At 36.5% G+C, this 16,859-nt stretch overlaps 2 protein-coding genes across 10 annotated transcripts in view; one reads left to right on the top strand and one right to left on the bottom strand.

Annotated features, from left to right (window-relative positions):
• Positions 1-2,628, bottom strand: part of LOC122574420 (neuropeptide CCHamide-1 receptor-like) — a 41,749-nt gene extending 39,121 nt beyond the window's left edge. The window contains exons 1-2 of one of the 4 annotated variants that reach the window (XM_043742021.1): positions 2,412-2,628; positions 1,316-1,496 (exon numbers count right to left, since the gene is read on the bottom strand). The gene's annotated coding sequence lies outside the window, so the exon portion shown is untranslated. Of the gene's footprint in view, positions 1-1,315; positions 1,497-2,203; positions 2,354-2,411 lie in introns of those variants that run through there. The other 3 variants (XM_043742020.1, XM_043742017.1, XM_043742022.1) reach the window with 3 other exon arrangements.
• A 626-nt stretch (positions 2,629-3,254) lies between these two features.
• Positions 3,255-16,859, top strand: part of LOC122574336 (neuropeptide CCHamide-2 receptor-like) — a 33,161-nt gene continuing 19,556 nt past the window's right edge. For 3 of the 6 annotated variants that reach the window (XR_006319006.1, XM_043741831.1, XM_043741828.1), the window contains exon 1: positions 3,257-3,845. The gene's annotated coding sequence lies outside the window, so the exon portion shown is untranslated. Of the gene's footprint in view, positions 3,846-4,863; positions 4,964-10,019; positions 10,123-16,859 lie in introns of those variants that run through there. The other 3 variants (XM_043741829.1, XM_043741832.1, XM_043741833.1) reach the window with 3 other exon arrangements.

The raw sequence follows: 16,859 nt of genomic DNA, 5'->3' as shown, positions 1-16,859 counted from the left end.
CACCGAAGTTGTTGGATCGATTAAATATATTATAACCTGTCAACCGCAGCGTTATTTCAATTAACCACCCTTATTATCCCACAAGAAATAAGGGATCGTACGATTCGTGGCGTCGATTCGTCAATCGTAACGGGAATTTACGACTCCCGTTGGCGCGCTTCTTCGAGATCGCGTCTCCCCGCGAACGTGCGAAAATACAGTAGTTATGGCAATTATAAAGAATAAAATGCTTGCAGGTTCATTTAAATAATTCTTTGTATAAAATACATTTTGTTAAAAATAACCAAGTGTCTATATACTTTTGAACTGCTGAGTACATAAAATAAAGTATCAAATGTTTTCTTTTTTTATGAACACTAAAACACGTTCAGATATCTCCTAATGTTAGTGGTATATCCGATTATCAGAAGCTTTCTTAGAGATAGACACGAAATCCATTAAGATTTTGCGTCGACGGGTCTTATTCTTCTTCCCTCGGGACATTCATCGACCATTGTATTTTCCTTTCATGCTGTATTTTCCTTCTGCGTTTCTGTTGGCACAGAGACCAGACTGTACCGTGTATACCTTTATAGCAATTTCAACGAAACGCCTAACCGGCTTAGGGTATCCCTGTTTGCTTCCTACTTAACCAAACCAGACAGGATGGTATAACGATTGGTAAATAAACGGCGAATCTGGACAACCCACTATCGTTCTGTAGTTGAAGCATGTGGGTTATGAAGATGACAGTGATTGCGGGGCGCTCGTTTTATTCGTTCGGATGGAACAGGATCGATCATAACTTGGTGACAGAAGGAAGGGTGGTAAAATTTCGGATGATCTGAAGAAGATGGCGTTCCAAAAATACCACAAAATCATCTCTCTCTCTCTCTCTCTCTCTTTCTGTTTGCCTGTTTAGTAGAGACGATGTAATTGGAAAGAAAAATAAATGAAACACAAAAAGGGAAAAATAGATAGCGAACAGGAAATGACGAAACACGAATCTGTGCACATACGTATCACTGTCAATTGATCTAGTTAATCCGACGACGAAAATATCAACGTTTTAAACCGAGACAAAAAGGATAAAATAAATATCTACCAAACGAATTGAATATATAAAAACCACGAAATTTCTATTTATATTTCGTTTAGAATTGAACGGTTGAAAGTTGAATTTAAATACACTGAAATTCATCAGGACTCTAATGAAACGATTGTGAACGCGATACAAAGGACAAATCGCAAGTATCAGCGAGGAAAAGGGACCATCGAGCAAATCGAGAATTAATAGGATTAATTGTTACAACGGCGAGTCAATATCTCTGCTTACCTCGAAGCTTGTTGAACGAAGATCTTCTCCTTTCAATGGATCCTGTTCCTGGCTCTATAATTTTATTAAAAGTCCGTCTTTTTATCGTAATCGATCAAATGGACCTCCAGCAGCAGCTGTATACCGACAGGATCCATTTCTGCGTGGTAGATGATCCGACACTTGCAGAATTATATTCACGCTGGAAAATTGATCGACGCTCCCGATAGACCGAAATTACATTGGTATATGCGGCGAAATTTTTACAGCAATTTAGAAGCGAAGCATATTAGAGTCGATTAATCACGAGCAAAGGTTACGAAATTTCCAACGAGAGCATAAATTAACCAAACATATAAACTAACGCAATTTCCTATCTCATCATCGATCAATTATGCAAATCGTGTACGAACGAATGACGATCGTAACCAACGAAACTCGAAGATTAAGAAATTAGCGGAATTTTATTTTTTCGTGGAGCACTGTTGTTACTCGTTTCGACGTGGCAAACATAAAATCCTCGTTACATATTAACGAATCGTTCGAAAACGTTCCAAGATCGCAACTAACGAAATTCGAAGACTAAAAAATTAGCGAAGCTTTATGTTTTTACCACATTTGTCAATTATTTCTACGCGAGAAACTGAAAACCTTCGTCACACGTTAACGAATCTACGAACGTTTCGCGACTAACGAAACTCAGAGCCGGAATTTTGTTTCCTTCCTTTTGCGTGAAACACAATCGTCAATCGTTTTGACAGGAGAAACTTGAAATCCTTGCCACGTGTTATCGAATCTACAAAAAACGTTTTGCCATCCACAACTATCGAAACTCAAATATTAAAAAATTTGCGTGTTTCTTCTTTTTTTTCGTGCAGCACGATTAGCAATTATTTCAGCACAAAATACTTGAAATGTTCGTCACGTGTTCGTACATAATTCACAGTATAACAGTATATAGTTGGCGATCGTAACTATGGAATCTCGTGGACTGAAAAATTAGCGTGCTTTTCTTTCTTCTGAACACGGTTACCAATCGTTTCGACGCGAGCAACTTGAAATTCTACAACTGTATGCGTCACGGTTCGATGTGTATCTGTTGGTTGTTGTCACTTACCATAGGAATTCTAATTGAATTCCAAGTGGATTCGCAAACGCAACAAGGAACGCGGCGCTGCGTAGTCGTAATCTGGTCGATTCTAGAAATTCCTGGCGTGGTTAATCCGCCGGAGTAACCAACGGTGACGATGCTGAAAGAAAAACACGGTGCACAGTGGAGAACGCAAAATAAATAACTCCCCTGTTTGGCTACTGTTGCATCGTATTGATTTAATCCGGATGGACCAAGTGCAACAGATGCATTTCTACGGGAAATCTTCGCCACTTATGAACGCGAGCTCCCTTCGCCGATTACAAGCTGGCACGGAATATTTATCCTCGCGCGGTTTATGTATGCTCTTAATTCACTATATCATTTGCACAAATGTTGCATCCATGATAATGCAATTAAACCGATTGTATAATTAGATATTTCAGTTATAATTTATCCACAATTCAACGTGATTATCTATCATGAATTTCTAATTAACTCCGATTAAATTGCATCATTCAATATAGAGGCAGATTCATCGTACGGAATCTGCTTAGCGAATTTGTTGATTTGACAAAAATAGAATTGGAATATTGCGTGGTTGATTGTAGTAGATGGTAGAAAGAGGTTGAAGAGAGAAATAGGTTAACGTGAACATTCTTCCTAAATCGAATAGGTGTGTTTTTGATTACGATTTGAAAAAAAAGAGGGTGGTTCGAGGAGGCGCACCCTTCAGCCAAAGTGTCAGGCGTCGGAAGAGGAGAAAGAGTAGACAAAACGATGCACCGTGTTTTGCGACTGCGTCGAGAGAGCGTGGATCCTCAGCGAATCCAAGTTTCGCTTCAGTTTACGGCGCGCTGTCGATTTCGCCGAATTGATATCTCGTAGTGAACATATCCATCGGTGGATTTTCTCCTTCTAAACAATAAATGTTTAACCTGCTCTAAACACCCTATTTGAAAAAGTTACCTGTAGTAATAATAATAGCAATAATAAAAAATATTAAACGTACGAAAGCAATCACGATAATAGATAGAAACGTTACAGAAATAATACGTAGATTAACAAGCTTTGACATTTCATATTTTATAATGTTTCCGCTAAGTGATTTCCTTCTAATCTCCACTATTTTATCACAGTGGTAAATGAAGAAACGAATTCGAATTTTTTCATGGAAATCTGAATTTCTTTACGGCCGGCTGATTTTCGCTATAATTTCTTACATCCTGATTCTCGTTTGAATGTCAAAGAAGAGTATCTCGTCGACTTGAAGGTCGGAGGAACGTGAAACGACGAAGCACCGAGTTGCGACAACGTCACGAGTGAATGGCGCATAAGTGTGCATTGTATGTTTGCCAGACAGTCGCAAAACTAAACGCGTGTGAAACGCGGCGAATTTAAGCGGACCGGTTAAGAAGGCCAAAGTTCTACGGTGGTTGAAAGGGGAAGGCAACGTGAAAGGTAAATCATTTGCGAAGTCTCTGGTAAATCGAGTTACCGATAAACAGGACCCATCGAGTTAAGTCTGTTCGACTTTACTTTACAAGATAACCAAACACGAAAGCGTTCGTAAAATTCTAATGTCGTTAGAAATAATTGCAGGCACATTTGCAGCTTACAGAGGAGTTACTTTAATCATTTTTAACGGAAAATCGGTCCGGAATTCTCGACAATAGCTTTTAGATTTGACGATAATTAATATATAAAATAAAAGGTAGTGCGGAACTATGAAAATAATTTGATAATCGAAGGATACAAAAGGATTTGACAATTAAATATTTCGTTTAGGACGAATCATCAAACTTGTGAAAAATTGAAAGATAGAAAAATGCAGAAAATATTGAAAAATATGTGAAATAACCAAAGTAGAATATTCTTTCCAATATTTATGATAATTTTGAGATTAAGGTGATTTATGGTGTTCAGAAGACGAAACAAATCTCCGTTTAGATTTAATTGTTGTATAGGTATTTTTAAGAAATATGTGTTTGTGGATCAACTTGATCGAGAAATCTGCCAATTGTGAGTTCACAAGAAGTGTGATTTTTCGTGAGCCATACGAAAAAGATTTTGCGGTGCGGAGCAAAAAATGGAGTGCAACATATATGTACGTAAATACGTGCAGCAGAAGAAGTGGCGAATAATTGATAGGCAAACATTTCTTGCTCGGCCAGAGTGTTCTAACACGCGGATATATAGCCAGACTTACAAGTGGTTTTCTAATTTTAAACGTTAATGCCTTGGGTCCGACAACGTGTGATCACGATGCTGTTAACGTCACCTCAAATTGACAACGTGCTCATTTGCAACGTGCATCCATTTTCACGAGTAATTCGTATTGAATTATCATCGAACCACTGTCTTTTCTTTGCGTCGCGCTTTCGAGGCAATATTCTTGTGTAAATTATCCATTAACGAGTTTTCTGAATATAGTATGTGTGCTATACGAAACATATTAAAACTTGATTGAACCTGTATCAAGAGAAAGACTGTGGCGATTATATTGGGAAAATTTGACAGAAATCTGAAAATGTGTACAGGAGTTGCAAGAGATTACGAGCTTCGTAAAAAGCACCGAGGTATTTGAACAGTCGTTTGTTCATTATATTAGAAACCAACCTTTGTTTCTTCAAACAGAAAATTCATATGCACGAAACTACCCCTCAAAACGATTTGATATCCATTTAAAATTTTGCCAATATTACAGTCTCATTACAGCGCTAATAAAGTTTCGAAATGTTTTACACGACACACGTACAAGTGGTTTGATAATTGTTCAAACACTTTCATGAACCACCGTATTTTACCCGATACTACGTATAGTTTGCATAGAAGTACAACGAATAATTTATGGAGTAATATTGCAATGTACGCGAGTAATTTGATAGAAATTATATTCTGACTAGGTCCGATATTTCATTGCATTTGAAATACGGTCGAAAAATTCGTGTAAATGCGGACCGTCGAGTTGATGGTCGTATAAATTGTATTTTACGAATTGTAGTTCGTGCATGAAAGGCGAAATTAAACGCAGCTGCTTACGCGTGACAAAATTAATACGGGTGGAAGGGAATTTTGGTTAAAATTAGGGAAAAAATTCGACTAGAATAAGCTCGAATAATGGCTTTGATTTATCAACCGATGCTCGTCGAAGCGAAGAAGCGTTTGCAACAAAAATGAAAAAACGAATATGTATAGATAAACTAGCGCATGTATGGAAAGTAGAGCGAGGGAAGAAGTTTCTAGTTATCTTGTTCGATAAGAGCTTCGTGGAGAATCGGCGTGGCTTGCCGCAAGGAATTTCCAGTTTATTAGATGAACATGCAGAAATCTGCTTGATAAGAAAACTCTGCTAATTTTAATTCGCCTGGCGTAAGAAAACTACGGGAATAAAAAACATTTTCTACTTCTTCGCAACTAATTTTTCAATTTATTTGAATCGGCGGCCACTCGCTTATTCATGAAAGGAATTCCATAGCGCGAATTTTATTCACTTTGACTGCAGATTGACAAACATTCCACTAATTGTTCTAAAATTAAATTCGTAACAAAAGTTCTCTATTTATATTTAAGCTTATCGAGAGAGCTAGTTGTTTCATCTAAAGAACTGTGTTAATATTAAATACCAGGGTGGTTTCCGGAGGTAGGAGAAAATCAAAGGTAAAGGGAAATCAAGCAGGGAGATTGTATCAAGAAGTAATGTATTCCGTGACCGTCAGTTGGGCGTACAGTGGTTGCTTCTCGTGTCAACTAAGTTTGACATAGTGCCTCAAGTTTCTTGGAAATGGTGTTGCTAACACTTATCGTTTCTCATTTGCATCGAACTAGGTAAAGGTGGGCCTTGGTAAACGTATTGACAAATTTGCTTAATAAATTTATTTTAGATTAGCGAAATAAAAATTGATGAATCATTACTGTCTCTCTCTCTCTCTTTAATTTTGAGTTCTGAAATGTTTAATAAATACCTACAGTCGATGGATTTGTTTGCTTTGAATATCTTACGGCGATTGTCAAAGGAACAGCTAAATTTAATGGGAAACTGATAATGCCACATTGAACACGACTATTTATTCACATAGGCAACGTCATACTAATTATTCGAGAAATTCTATTATAATAATTGCCTCCTCTAAATTGTTTTTCACAATGTTACTTCAACAACGTGCACGTGTTACTTCGAAAATCTGGACTTTTACGACATTTCCAAATTTTTCTATCAACGATGGCAGCTGTGGTTAACAGCTGGACGTTTTATTGCAAAGATTTCCCGCTGATATTGCGTCGTGCAAGGTCCTTTAATACGCACAAGAAATACGAAAAGCGGCAGTAAATCGAGAATCACGGGAATCCATAAAAAAGATTTGCAGAAACCTTACGATACCCTTGACGTTTCCAAATTTCCTAAGTTTACCGCGATCTTCACGATTGAAGAAAGTATGTAGCTTCTTTTATTTATTGTACAAAGGGTAAGCTTGCGAAACGCTCCTCCCTTCTGTGTAGAAGAAACTCGGAAAAAAAGAGAGTATCAGGATCCCCTTTGGACTTTGTCCCTTTAAATAAGATGCAAATAAACTCGAAATAAATTATTCCAGAGCTCCCTTATACAATTGGACTAATCTTATTACTAAAATTTTGTAAGTCACGCGAGACACAAATTGTTGGTATTAAATTCTCATGACGAATAATAAGGAACTTGTTAAGAAAAAAAAAAGGGGGAAGTCTCTTGTAGCTCTGGAGTATTTAATTCTGTTCTTTTATTTATCTTTAACAAATGTACGTGATTTATTCCGGATTTTAAAATGATTGGTAAATACTTTCTTACTATTCCTGGTATTCGGTTTCGAGCTGTTCGCTGGACGTTCAGCGAAATCACTCGAAGTCACGAAAGTCACTCAATTATCGAGTATCCTCAGCATCTAGCGAAAGAAGTAGAACGGTGAATACGCTATAGACCTTGCCAAATAAACAGGGGCGTGCGAAAGTATTATACCTGAATACGTCTGATAGAAAAAATTCTATAAACATGTTGCGTGTATTATAAAATTTCTGGAACGAGACTAATTTTAAAAAACATTTTCAAGATAATAAAATTAAATATGATTCGGTTAAGGATTTAGGTCCCGCAAATTATTTTATCTGTTAAATTGCACACCTTTCTTAGCAGATTTAATTTTGTAAAGTTACATTCCTCTTGTGTCTCACAGCATTTTAATTTTCTTGTCGTTATATCCACGTTCCAATTGATTATTCGATGCAGAGATAAGCCCAGTGTCATGATTAATTAAAAGAATCGTATTAAATCCGTTCTATCATGTCCATGTTATCATAATCATCGTATCCTACTATATTTCTGCGATGTATGTCGAAATATTATCTTCCACTTTATCCTATATATTATCTTCATTTAACGTCTGCCCAAGTATAAATATACGGTGATTCATTAATATTATAGCGAAGCACGGCTATCCTGATTACGATAATTAGTAAATATCAGCACACGCTCTTTGAAACGGAATAACTTTATTATAATTCAGCCAAGCGACTTGATCTTTTTTGAAAAGTTAGAAACATTAGATTACTGGATGACGTGTAAAGATAATTTGAAGAAATAGCAATATGGTTGGGATTGCGAAATAGAAAGTAAAGGTCACTTTTTACATCTTTTTTATCTGGGCCTTATCTTTTATCTGTAATAAAATTTAAACGACACATTATGTCAGTTAAGCTAGACTACGGATTTTTATGTAAATTTATATCTTTGAGATTGTAATTAAGAGAGAAGAACCTCGGTAGGAAATTTTTTTACCTAACAAGTATTAGAGAAATCATAGTACTTTGAATATTTTAAGTATTTTTGATATTATTATTATATATATGTGTATATTTTGTGCAATTTTACACTTTTAAATTTCCTCTAAATGCGTGAAAATCCGTAGTCCAGTTACAGATATGCCGAACATTTTATCGAAATCGGTTGATCAATGGAATCAAGTAACAGACATCGAAAGATATGAGTCTGCAGATTTTAGGCCGAAACTCGCGAAAACTGCGATTTTCACCATTTTTAACCGTTTGTAGCTCATACCAACGTCAGCCGGTTCCGATGAAATTCACAGCATGTATGTAACTGACATAAATCTTCGAAATGTATTCTTGAAATTTTCATACCAGGTACCAATAACAAAAATTGAAAAAGGCGATCTTTCCTATTTTCTTCGCGATCCGACCAATTGCAATTTCTCTGAAATCATTTTACACTTGGTCTATTAAATTAATCCTTCCAAATTGTCAAAAAAGAACAAAAATAATGAGTCACGTCACGTTGCAGTGCTAATGAAATGAAATTTCAAAGTGTTTCATGTAGCACGTACAATATGGACATACAAGTTTCCTATTGAAAATGTCAAAATACTATCGCCAGCCATCCTATGAAAACTTTACATCACGTACGCTGTCCCGCTTATCGTGGTCAATTTAATTAATACGAAGCAAAGGATCCTGAGATCATCTTGAATCAGAAGCCACGCGGAAATTGGCAAACGTAGAATGAAATTCGAGACGATAAATCGAGACGAGAGTAAGGAAATTGAAGTAGAGCTGAAGCAGATACTAGTTGTGTGAAACAGAAAGGATTCCCAAATGGTAGATAATGATACGAGGAAAGCCGGGTTACTCAATTATCCCGATTAGTCAACTGTAATGTCTTCGAGGATGTCGCTAGTTAATTATCGAAGTCCACGAAAGCTTAACTCGACGAGGATAAACAAATGTTTCATATGGTCGACTGGAGATAATTAATTTTCCTTAATCGTGTTCGTCGAGCCAGCAGAGACTGGTGGGTTGTGTCTAGCGGAAGGCAACTTGGATCTCTTCGTCGCGCTGCAGGAAAATCTGTGATCTTCCCTCCGCGTTTTTCTTTTTGTCCCTTTTACGTTCGATGGCGGATCAGTATTTCCCAAGTGGCGGATTACAGGCCAGGCGCACCAGGAACTGCTAGACGAAGGTACGAACTGCTTGGAAGCTGCATTAGCTTGGTAGCTTGTGGAATAATCCGCTTGAAAAGGACCTATTCCGCGTGGAAGCTCTGGACGCACAAAACGCCGAGGAAACGGCAACCCCCCTTATGAATTATTCCATCCCTTTTCTTGTATTTGAGAATTAAAGCACCAGCCTGTAGCTTGGCAGCTCTTGACCATAATGTCGAGTTCTATCAAATATTCCATATACTTCGACCGACTACAATTTCGGACAGAAATAAATGAACAGATAGCGGAAATAGGTATCGCTGAAACATCGTTAAATTAGGCTGCAATGGTTAGATCGAGTTTTTGAAATTGTCGAGATTTTAGTGCCAAAGCATTTGTCGATTGACTCTTATTTTACATAATTTCATCAATTTTGTCTGCTTTTTGTTCTGTGGGATTAATCGATTTAATAAACAAACGACTAGAAAATATATAATAAATAAAATTTAACACATTGTTGACCGGCAATTTTACTGAGAATTTATCTCGTGTCACCGGTTATTATTTCGTAATTGGATGTGAAAATAAAGCAATATAAATACACTAATAAATTTTATATATTTTTATTTTTATGTCAACTTTTAATATTTCTTTTTCGTATGATAAACAGTGTAACAATCACCTACGTGTAATGGTACACAACAGCTTTTGCAGTCGACAACGTTTGGGCATGAAAAGACGAGTTAACTCGTGGCCAGTCAAAGATGTGTTAAGTATGTAACAATAACTGTAATTCGATTAAACTTCATTAATATTTACTTCCGCCTGTTCGCTTGTCTCCGCCACCGAGTGCACGTGTCTGACTTAAACGTATGCCATCTACTTCTGTTTCGACGAAAGCAAAGAGCTTCATATCGCAACAAACTGTTATATGAAACGAATTGAAAGTCTGATTTCGTTTGAAGGCAAAGGAACATTCTATCTGCTGCGTATGTATCGAGTTAACTTTAATGATCCAAAGCCAGAGTTTCCAGGAGGAATCTCGTATCGTATGCAAATGTGACCGCAATTGTTGCAAACGTGAACTAACAAGCGCGTTGTAACGCTAAACTGGTTGCATAATGCAGGCGACTGATATCCGGTATGAACATTAAGCAATAGTCGGTGTTTTAATTTTCGAATAAACAATGTGAGAAATTTAAACAAATTGGTTTTATATTCCTGGCCAATGAAATTGTTCTGGCTGAGTGGAATTTCGTGTCGAAATCGCCGCATGGAAATATTCATGTCTCTTCGAATGGTGGTCAGGTGTCTGATATTTAGAGAGGTACACGGAAGGAAAATAAAGTGAGATCTCGAGTATCGATCGAACGTGGAATTCATGACGACGACGTGGAACATCTTTGGAGAAGCATAAGAAACACATTGGCCATGATGGTACCAGAAAGATGGAAGTAGAAGTCTGGTGAAGAATCGGTCACGTCTAGAAGAAGTGGCGCGCGTGAATTGACCGCGCAAAGTGGCCGTTAAAAGTGAGAAACTGTGTCCCGATCCTGGAAACGAGCAACCAGACGCGAAGGCTAATTACCGTGGCACGAAGCGAATGAGATTAATATTGGGTCAGCACTGAGGATAACTATGGAGTTTCAAAGAAAACAATTTCGCGAATTTATCTCGGCGAAAACAACTTGTCGCGAATCTAGATTAAAATTACAATTACGATGGGGCGAGAAAGACGGACACCTAATTGAATTTAAATAACGTAAGAAAATTAGACAAGTTGAGAGATTAATAATATGCCCTGAAACACCCGTAAAATCTAAATTGAATATTGAAATTAAATAAGAAGAAACTTAATAGTAAAATTAATAAGATTTTTATCATAACATTTTATCTCTACGTATTTTTACATACGTTTCAAAGGAAATAATAATAATTATTACGAATCCGGTTATCTTAAAGGATTTGCGGTTAATTAAAAACTAATATCTCATAGCAATACCTATTGTCTCTTTATAGAATTAACAAATAATATATTTTAGTTATTCGTTTGAAAGTTGATATTATATTAAAATTTGAAATGCGATTCATCGATATATCTACTGGTTGAATTAACCACGATACAAAAGAACCTTCCTTATCTGATCCGTATTTCAGAGACCACGTACATTGTAGATAGTCGGGGAATGAACAACTTTTCCAGACAGTTTCGTTATAGATTTTATTGAAAAATTGTACCGTAACTTGTTTCAATCAGACGCCAATATATATGGTTGCATATCGATTAATTATTTAAGACGAATTTTATCACGTCGAAATAACAATTTTTACTTGTAATAAACAGACACAATTTCTCTCCATAATTCTGTAACAATATTATGTCAAGAATAGGCATGTATTAGGTCGTCCGAAAAGTTTCTTCCGTTTTAGAAGGAAATAATGGATGCACAACATTTTCCGCTTTATATTATTTTATCGAATTACGTATGATCCATTTTGTTCTATCAAAATAAAGATCACAACGTTCGACAGATTAGGTTTCATGTTTGTATAAAGACGCATCGTTGTAAAAGACGTGTCTGTAAAAGAAAGACACTTTTCAGACAATCTAATATTACGATACTTTTGAGCATGTATAAGATTACTTCTATAAAAAGACACTGATTCTTCGATCTAACGCTATTCCACTAAAAACGCGCACTTCTTCTCGAGAAGCACACACTTGTGGAGATGAAATTTCGAGCGAAATTTATTTCAGTGACCTGGCAAAGAATGCAAGTTCATTTCCTAACACAAAATGTTCCGCGATAAACTTCCAATCGCTATCTTTTCATTCATGAAACTTCCGAAATTTCCATTTCACATGACGAACATCATCCCCGGGGAGTATCGACGATAGAATCATCGATACGAGTAGATTTACACCGTAGGAAATGCCGTGATGAACACTGGTAGCTGGGAAAAGTAATTTCTCGTTGTTATTTTGACGATTTTAGCTACAGTTCGCTATTTATCGGCTTTCAATTCCAGGGAGGGGAGAGAAGTCTGTTCATGAGGGTGGAATGGCACAGCTTCCGGCAAAACGAAATAAGGAAACTGGGTAAATCGAGTTCCTTAGAGGATTCCCACAGACTCACGCGTATCTGCATCAAATTACTTTAATCGACAGGCTTTGCGGTTGAATGAAAGGGGATAAGTTCTTTCGAACTTTACAAGCAAGCAACGGTATCTGTGTAATTTTAAAACGAAAAAAAGGATACGGAAGAAGCTTTACACTGGAGCAAACTCGTCACTGGGCTTCTTTAATTAGTTAATACCACGAGGACGTTTTCGAGATGAAACGAAATATTAGCATATCTTGCGAAGGAGGGAAAAAATTCATTAAAAGTTACGTACTTTAACCTGTTAATTATCCTCTAAGAAGATGCATCGTTTTGAATTTGAGACATTCAGATGGCGTCTGAAAAGATCGGTAGAATTTTGTAATATTTTTTTCACACAGGTAATTATAAAACGAAAAATTCAGATCTTTTTCGAGGATATCAAGTAGCTTCGCGATGTTCAAGAACAAATAAAGCTTGCGACTATTTTTCAAAATAACAAATGCTTTTTTAATAATTGCAAAATGAAAAGTCTAAATTCGAACTGCATCGAGGCGTCTACCTTCTGGGGAATTTTATAGAGGAAGCAATCATAGGACGTCTGTTCGTTTTACACAGTTGAAAACGAAATGAATTGTAATGGAACAACCGATAATTAGAGAAAAGAAACGGGCGATTTTCAGTTTACAAAGAGGTTCAAAGCATTTAATTCGATCCGGTATTAAAGGCTGCGAAATTGTCGATAGAACTCGCCCGGATTAAATACAACGTTTACTGTACAGTACCTTCGCAAATGAAAACGATCAGTTTTAATTAAATACGATTCATTACGATCGGAATGCCAGAAAGGAAGGAATCAGAGCCATTTCATAATTGTGTGCCAGGTAGCGAATAAAGATTTTGTAGTTTACCTTTGTCCTCCTTGCCGGAAAAATGCTGCCGAGTGTCGACGAAGAAATGTATTTAACGGAAATATTAAACATTATTAAATCTGAAGGAAAGATTCAAAGGAAACATGCGATTAATTTAACGTCGATTAGATTCCTTCCTCGCTCATTTACTCTCTCTCTCTCTCTCTCTCTCTCTCTCTTTCTCTTTCTCTCTACCAGCCTGTTATTTTTCCTCCAAATGCAATGTTTTCTTTCTCTACGGTGCGTCAAGCATATGAGTTTCTCTTATACTGTACACATCCTCCATCCTTCTATATCGAGTAAATAAAACTGGAGTTCAACACACGAGTTCAATAAACTTGAAAGATAGCGGGTTTTATTGCAACATTTCATAGGAATCTGAAATATCTGACTGCGTTTGTACACACGCGGCATACTGATTAATGATGATAATTCGAACTAATCAACATATTCCCCTGTCGTGGAAAACAATTAGCGCAAACATACGTGCAATATTAAAATGCAATATTAAAATTATTGTATGCAACTCTAATGAGCAAATCAATACTTTCTATCCGATTGCCCCGACTTTTGACCAACTTCTAAAGACCCGCCTTTCCTTTTGACATATTTTCGTGGAGTAATTAATCGTGAGACGAAGACCTCTGATCCTGCTCTCGATCGATAACCTTCCCACTAAGCAGAAGAATCAAGGTTCTTCTCCGTGATATTTCATTGCCTCTGCCCTCTCCCTCGCGCGTCAGCTGCTCTCGTCGGGTTCCACCGGAACCGTATAATTTTTCTGTGGACCAGTCGTGCCATCCAAAAGAACGAGCATCACGTAGTAGAGGCTCATCGAGAAATTCTCTTCGTAGATAGGGGAGAAGGTCTTTCATCGTTTGTGTGATGAACGATCCACAGTCTATATCCACTAATATCAAAATCATGGCGTGTAGCTAGTGGATATAGATTATACGGATAAAGATTGTCAAGAAACGGCTAAGATTTTAATTTCCTCGTGATACGTGTCTCGCATCAAACGTATACTGGCTCGCGAAAATATTAATCGAACATTCGTGGAGACTTATTTCGAATATACTACAGTGGCTCGTAGAATATACTTTGATAAATGTATTATGTGTGTTATACGAAACTTGTTGAAATGTAATGAGATGTAATGAAACACTATTATCATGATTCGATAACTAATCGCAAACTACCTCGAGCATGTTTATGAAGCGTATGCTTGCAATAAATATTTTCCAACTTTTACGTACATTTACAAATTCTTTTAAGACTTCGTCCATACAATCGCTATAAATGTGTTTCATTGTGGTTTCAACGAAATTTCAAAATATGTAGATTATTCCCTGTCGTTGATAAAGATAATGAAAAACAATTGTTCGTACGAAACATGCGTTTCTGGTAGTATTGCACGTGTGAAATGCAAATCGATTCTATGTAGAGACATATAAAGCACTATGCTAATTACGCTAAATCCTACACACGGTGCATAGGATAGATCAGCAGCTGTGTCAAAGTGATATTGCTAAGAGATATTCGTTACATGATCGATAATTACCTCGTTAATGAGAAAATCGAATACAACGGTCAACTGATAGTTTTTGGTATCAATAATTGCTTTCTACAGAAGATTTAATTAGTAACATACAATAATACGACGAAAGCACTAAAACGGCGCTAAATGGGCGAAAAGTCAACTCTAGTAACAAGAACGTGACAGGAAAATTCAATGACCGGTCGATCAAAATCGAGTTTGTCGTCTGAAACGCGTTCCCTTTTTGATATTTACCTTTATCCTTATCGGCGAGGATAAATGAAATTTCTTTTTTATCGCGTCTTAAATACATTAGCGATGCATTCTTTTTAATTACCACGAGCTTGTTTCCGAATTCAGTTACTCGAATGACAATCAATGGATTAAAGCTCTTTGCCAGTCGCCGACAACATTATAACGCAATTCCCTCGATAAAGTAGCTGTCATTCAGCCGCTTGTACCTCGTAGACGATGAATCGACAGAATTTAACGCCTTTGCCGAGACAGTAATGTAATTCGTTAGTTTAGTAACTCTATTCTTTCGCGGACGTGAAATTATTTACCTGAAATATGAAATTGCTAATTGGGGAGAAGATAGAGTGTAGAAGGAAGGTTCTGTATTTACAAATTAAAGGACCCCTAAGATAAACCCAAGAAAAAGAAAGAGAGAGACAGACGGACAGACAGAGAGAAAAGTAAGAGAAATCTAACTCAAACCTAACTCTTATAAATGTTTCTTCTCTACCCATATTTAATTATTGTTTAAAACACTCTAATTTTGTAAAATGAAATACTCGTTGTAATAAGTAATTCTTATCCTCCGGCATCTTTCATTTCTGTTTGATATATTTAAACAAAATATTCATTACGGTACATGGTTCTTATACTTCAGTATCTTTAACTTGTGGTCGATGCATTTCAATTTTCTTATTTACACAATATTCATTATAATACATAATCCCGGTAAGTGTCTCTGAGATTATATCGCAAAAGAAGTATATTTCTTAAAATCGTGAAGTTGTAGATCTTATGATAACCGTGTTTACAGCACCGTTGATTTTTATTCAACAACAAATGAAGATATAGATCGTTCATGATATCACGTTCATAAAATATTGCATAGATATTCATAGTTCGTTATTAAAATAGATTCCTCCTTTTCATCCACATATTTTTCCCTGATCTTCCTGCTTCCATCGGTAAACAGACGAATGTTCAACGATGTTATGAAGAAGTATGATATGCTCAGGGAAACACGGAAATATAAAACACACGCGCGTTATTTTGCAATGAATATCACGAACGTGTTAGTGCGCGTAGATGCTTCCGGTAGTTGATATCAGCTAGATTTATTACCAGAAAATGACGTTGGAAATCTCGGCGTTACAGTGATTAGAAAGAATAGTCTCAACGAGACTTTTTCTGTCGAAGAATAAACCTCTGCCAATGGTTAGTTTTTACCCTCCTTTAACCGTATACAGCCATCAACGAGAAAATGTCGGAGTAGTGCGAGTTAAGGGATGAACCGAAGTTAAAAATTTTCAGTGGAATTGCAAATTTTATTAAATCGAAAACAAGGTAAAAAGTTTCCAATATATCAGAGCTATCATACCGCGAATGATAGACAGGCGTGCTGCAATTCTGTCTCTCTCTTTGTATACCTTTTTTTATTGCTGATCTTTGTCATCGTTAGGCTATTTTTTACTGATTGATCTACTCTCTTTGGTATTCCTGTTTCTTTATCATTAAAACTTCAGTTTAGTGTTCTCGTCCAGTCTTTTCCTCTGGCTCTTTTTCGTATTTTCTTCTGTGACATTTTTGACCTATTCTTATTCTTCGAACTTATTGTCACTTTTGTTTTTTATTACTAGAATCTCTCTTAATGTTCTTAACATTTTTTTACTCCCAACATATTCATTTTTCGACATTCTTCGTTTAGATTGTGAAACTATTTTTTAGTG

This window comes from Bombus pyrosoma, linkage group LG13, assembly GCF_014825855.1.
Source record: "Bombus pyrosoma isolate SC7728 linkage group LG13, ASM1482585v1, whole genome shotgun sequence".
NCBI lineage: Eukaryota > Metazoa > Arthropoda > Insecta > Hymenoptera > Apidae > Bombus > Bombus pyrosoma.
This window is presented reverse-complemented; position numbering and strand designations above follow the sequence as displayed.